The sequence below is a fragment of the Hemiscyllium ocellatum genome, chromosome 44 (assembly GCF_020745735.1).
Source record: "Hemiscyllium ocellatum isolate sHemOce1 chromosome 44, sHemOce1.pat.X.cur, whole genome shotgun sequence".
Taxonomy (NCBI): domain Eukaryota; kingdom Metazoa; phylum Chordata; class Chondrichthyes; order Orectolobiformes; family Hemiscylliidae; genus Hemiscyllium; species Hemiscyllium ocellatum.
Genome location: NC_083444.1, coordinates 24,632,027 through 24,638,026, shown reverse-complemented (window position 1 = coordinate 24,638,026; position 6,000 = coordinate 24,632,027).

Sequence of the window (6,000 nt, the reverse complement as noted above, 5' to 3'; positions counted from 1 at the left end):
CCTACACCCCCTCCCTATCTCTGTAGCCCCCTCCAGCCCATACATCCCCTCCCTATCTTTGTAACCCCCTCCAGCCCCTACACCCCTCCCTAACTCTGTAGCCCCCTCCATCCCATACACCCCCCACCCTATCTCTGTAACCCCTCCAGCCCCTACCCCCCCTCCCTATCTCTGTAACCCCCTCCAGCCCTACACCCCCTCCCTATCTCTGTAACCCCTCCAGCCCCTACCCCCCCTCCCTATCTCTGTAACCCCCTCCAGCCCCTACACCCCTCCCTATCTCTGTAGCCCTCTCCAGCCCCTACACCCCCTCCCTATTTCTGTAACCCCCCCCTCCAGTCCCTACACCCCTCCCTATCTCTGTAACCCTCTCCAGCCCCTACATCCCCTCCCTATCTCTGTAACCCCCTCCAGCCCCTACACCCCTCACTATCTCTGTAACTCCCTCCAGCCCCTACACCCCTCCCTACCTCTGTAACCCCCTCCAGCCCATAAATTCCCTCCCTATCTCTGTCACCCCCCTAGCTCCTACACCCCTCCCTGTCTCTGTAACCCCGTCCAGCCCCTACACCCCCTCCCTATCTCTGTAACTCCCTCCAGCCCCTACACCCCCTCCCTATCTCTGTAGCCCCCTCCAGCCCATACATCCCCTCCCTATCTCTGTAACCCCCTCCAGCCCCTACACCCCCTCCCTATCTCTGTAACCCCCTCCAGCCCCTACATTCCTTCCTTATCTCTGTAACCCTCTCCAGCCCCTACACCCCCTCCTTATTTCTGTAACACCCCCCTCCAGCACCTACACCACCTCCCTGTCTCTGTAACCCCCTCCAGCCCCTAAACCCCCTCCCTGTCTCTGTAACCCCCTCCAGCCCCTACACCCCCTCCCTATCTCTCTAACCCCCTCCAGCCCCTACACCCCCTCCCTATCTCTGTAGCCCCCTCCAGCCCCTACAGCCCCTCCCTATCTCTGTAACCCCCTCCAGCACCTATACCCCTCCCTATCTCTGTAACCCCCTCCAGCCCCTACACCCCTCCCTATCTCTGTAACCCTCTCCAGCCCCTACACCCACTCCCTATCTCTGTAACCCCCTCCAGCACCTATACCCCTCCCTATCTCTGTAACCCCCTCCAGCCCCTACACCCACTCCCTATCTCTGTAACCCCCTCCAGCCCCTACACCCCCTCCCTATCTCTGTAACCCCCTCCAGCCCCTACACCCCTCCCTATCTCTGTAACCCTCTCCAGCCCCTACACCCACTCCCTATTTCTGTAATCCCCCCTCCAGCCCCTACACCCCTCCCTATCTCTGTAACCCTCTCCAGCCCCTACACCCCTCCCTATCTCTGTAACCCTCTCCAGCAACTCTACCCCTCCCTATCTCTGTAACCCCCTCCAGCCCCTACAACCCTCCCTATCTCTGTAACCCTCTCCAGCCCCTACACCCACTCCCTATCTCTGTAACCCCCTCCAGCACCTATACCCCTCCCTATCTCTGTAACCCCCTCCAGCCCCTACACCCCCTCCCTATCTCTGTAACTCCCTCCAGCCCCTACACCCCCTCCCTATCTCTGTAGCCCCCTCCAGCCCATACATCCCCTCCCTATCTTTGTAACCCCCTCCAGCCCCTACACCCCTCCCTAACTCTGTAGCCCCCTCCATCCCATACACCCCCCACCCTATCTCTGTAACCCCTCCAGCCCCTACACCCGTCCCTATCTCTGTAACCCTCTCCAGCCCCTACACCCCTCCCTATCTCTGTAGCCCCCTCCAGCCCCTACACCCCCTCCCTATCTCTGTAACCCCCTCCAGCCCCTACATTCCTTCCCTATCTCTGTATCCCTCTCCAGCCCCTACACCCCCTCCTTATTTCTGTAACACCCCCCTCCAGCTCCTACACCCCCTCCCTGTCTCTGTAACCTCCTCCAGCCCCTATACCCCCTCCCTATCTCTGTAACCCCCTCCAGCTCCTACACCCCCTCCCTATTTCTGTAACCCCCTCCAGCCCCTACACCCCCTCCCTATCTCTGTAACCCCCTCCAGCTCCTACACCCCTCCCTATCTCTGTAACCCCCTCCAGCCCCTACACCCCTCCCTACCTCTGTAACCACCTCCAGCCCATAAATTCCCTCCCTATCTCTGTCACCCCCCCCAGCTCCTACACCCCTCCCTGTCTCTGTAACCCCGTCCAGCCCCTACACCCCCTCCCTATCTCTGTAACCCCCTCCAACCCCTACACCCCTCCCTACCTCTGTAGCCCCCTCCAGCCCATACATCCCCTCCCTATCTCTGTAACCTCCTCCAGCCCCTATACCCCTTCCCTATCTCTGTAACCCCCTCCAGCCCCTACTCTCTCTCCCTATCTCTGTAACCTCCTCCAGCCCCTATACCCCTTCCCTATCTCTGTAACCCCCTCCAGCTCCTACACCCCTCCCTACCTCTGTAACCCCCTCCAGCCCATAAATTCCCTCCCTATCTCTGTCACCCCCCTAGCCCCTACACCCCCTCCCTATCTCTGTAACTCCCTCCAGCCCCTACACCCCTCCCTATCTTTGTAACCCCCTCCAGCCCCTACACCCCTCCCTAACTCTGTAGCCCCCTCCATCCCATACAACCCCCACCCTATCTCTGTAAGCCCTCCAGCCCCTACACCCCCTCCCTATCTCTGTAACCCCTCCAGCCCCTACACCCCCTCCCTATCTCTGTAACCCCCTCCAGCCCCTACACCCCCTCCCTATCTCTGTAACCCCCTCCAGCCCCTACATTCCTTCCCTATCTCTGTAACCCTCTCCAGCCCCTACACCCCCTCCTTATTTCTGTAACCCCCCCCTCCAGCTCCTACAACCCCTCCCTGTCTCTGTAACCCCCTCCAGCCCCTACACCCCCTCCCTGTCTCTGTAACCCCCTCCAGCCCCTACACCTCCTCCCTATCTCTGTAGCCCCCTCCAGCCCCTACACCCCTCCCTATCTCTGTAACCCCCTCCAGCCCCTACACCCCACCCTATCTCTGTAACCTTCTCCAGCCCCTACACCCACTCCCTATCTCTGTAACCCCCTCCAGCACCTATACCCCTCCCTATCTCTGTAACCCCCTGCAGCCCCTACACCCCTCCCTATCTCTGTAACCCTGTCCAGCCCCTACACCCCCTCCTTATTTCTGTAACCCCCCCTCCAGTCCCTACACCCCTCCCTATCTCTGTAACCCTCTCCAGCCCCTACACCCCCTCCCTATCTCTGTAACCTCCTCCACACCCTACACCCCTCCCTATCTCTGTAACCCCCTCCAGCCCCTATACCCCTTCCCTATCTCTGTAACCCCCTCCAGCCTCTACTCTCTCTCCCTATCTCTGTAACCTCCTCCAGCCCCTATACCCCCTCCCTATCTCTGTAACCCCCTCCAGCCCCTACACCCCTCACTATCTCTGTAACCCCCTTCCAGCCCCTACACCCCTCCCTACCTCTGTAACCCCCTCCAGCCCATAAATTCCCTCCCTATCTCTGTCACCCCGCTAGCTCCTACACCCCTCCCTGTCTCTGTAACCCCGTCCAGCCCCTACACCCCCTCCCTATCTCTGTAACTCCCTCCAGCCCCTACACCCCCTCCCTATCTCTGTAGCCCACTCCAGCCCATACACCCCTCCCTATCTCTGTAACCCCCTCCAGCACCTATACCCCTCCCTATCTCTGTAACCCCCTCCAGCCCCTACACCCCTCCCTATCTCTGTAACCCTCTCCAGCCCCTACACCGACTCCCTATCTCTGTAACCCCCTCCAGCCCCTACTCTCTCTCCCTATCTCTGTAACCTCCTCCAGCCCCTATACCCCTTCCCTATCTCTGTAACCCCCTCCAGCCCCTACACCCCTCCCTATCTCTGTAACCCCCTCCAGCTCCTACACCCCTCCCTACCTCTGTAACCCCCTCCAGCCCATAAATTCCCTCCCTATCTCTGTCACCCCCCTAGCCCCTACACCCCCTCCCTATCTCTGTAACTCCCTCCAACCCCTACACCCCTCCCTATCTTTGTAACCCCCTCCAGCCCCTACACCCCTCCCTAACTCTGTAGCCCCCTCCATCCCATACACCCCCCACCCTATCTCTGTAAGCCCTCCAGCCCCTACACCCCCTCCCTATCTCTGTAACCCCTCCAGCCCCTACACCCCCTCCCTATCTCTGTAACCCCCTCCAGCCCCTACACCCCCTGCCTATCTCTGTAACCCCCTCCAGCCCCTACATTCCTTCCCTATCTCTGTAACCCTCTCCAGCCCCTACACCCCCTCCTTATTTCTGTAACACCCCCCTCCAGCTCCTACAACCCCTCCCTGTCTCTGTAACCCCCTCCAGCCCCTACACCCCCTCCCTGTCTCTGTAACCCCCTCCAGCCCCTACACCTCCTCCCTATCTCTGTAGCCCCCTCCAGCCCCTACACCCCTCCCTATCTCTGTAACCCCCTCCAGCCCCTACACCCCACCCTATCTCTGTAACCTTCTCCAGCCCCTACACCCACTCCCTATCTCTGTAACCCCCTCCAACACCTATACCCCTCCCTACCTCTGTAACCCCCTGCAGCCCCTACACCCCTCCCTATCTCTGTAACCCTCTCCAGCCCCTACACCCCCTCCTTATTTCTGTAACCCCCCCTCCAGTCCCTGCACCCCTCCCTATCTCTGTAACCCTCTCCAGCCCCTACACCCCCTCCCTATTTCTGTAACCTCCTCCACACCCTACACCCCTCCCTATCTCTGTAACCCCCTCCAGCCCCTATACCCCTTCCCTATCTCTGTAACCCCCTCCAGCCTCTACTCTCTCTCCCTATCTCTGTAACCTCCTCCAGCCCCTATACCCCTTCCCTATCTCTGTACCCCCTTCCAGCCCCTACACCCCCTCCCTGTCTCTGTAACCCCGTCCAGCCCCTACACCCCCTCCCTATCTCTGTAACTCCCTCCAGCCCCTACACCCCCTCCCTATCTCTGTAGCCCCCTCCAGCCCATACATCCCCTCCCTATCTTTGTAACCCCCTCCAGCCCCTACACCCCTCCCTAAATCTGTAACCCCCTCCAGCCCCTACACCTCCTCCCTATCTCTGTAGCCCCCTCCAGCCCATACACCCCTCCCTATCTCTGTAACCCCCTCCAGCACCTATAACCCTCCCTATCTCTGTAACCCCCTCCAGCCCCTACACCCCTCCCTATCTCTGTAACCCTCTCCAGCCTCTACACCCACTCCCTATCTCTGTAACCCCCTCCAGCACCTATACCCCTCCCTATCTCTGTAACCCCCTCCAGCCCCTACACCCCTCCCTATCTCTGTAACCCTCGCCATCCCCTACACCCCCTCCCTATTTCTGTAACGCCCCCTCCAGTCCCTACACCCCTCCCTATCTCTGTAACCCTCTCCAGCCCCTACACCCCCTACCTATCTCTGTAGCCCCCTCCAGTCCATACACCCCCTCCCTATCTCTGTAACCCTCTCCAGCCCCTACACCCCCTCCTAATTTCTGTAACACCCCCCTCCAGCTCCTACACCCCCTCCCTGTCTCTGTAACCTCCTCCAGCCCCTATACCCCTTCCCTATCTCTGTAACCCCCTCCAGCCCCTACACCCACTCCCTATCTCTGTAACCCCCTCCAGCCCATACATCCCCTCCCTATCTTTGTAACCCCCTCCGGCCCCTACAGCCCCTCCCTATCTCTGTAACCTCCTCCAGCCCCTATACCCCTTCCCTATCTCTGTAACCCCCTCCAGCCCCTACACCCCTCCCTATCTCTGTAACCCCCTCCAGCTCCTACACCCCTCCCTACCTCTGTAACCCCCTCCAGCCCATAAATTCCCTCCCTATCTCTGTCACCCCACTAGCCCCTACACCCCCTCCCTATCTCTGTAACTCCCTCCAGCCCCTACACCCCTCCCTATCTTTGTAACCCCCTCCAGCCCCTACACCCCTCCCTAACTCTGTAGCCCCCTCCATCCCATACACCCCCCACCCTATCTCTGTAACCCCTCCAG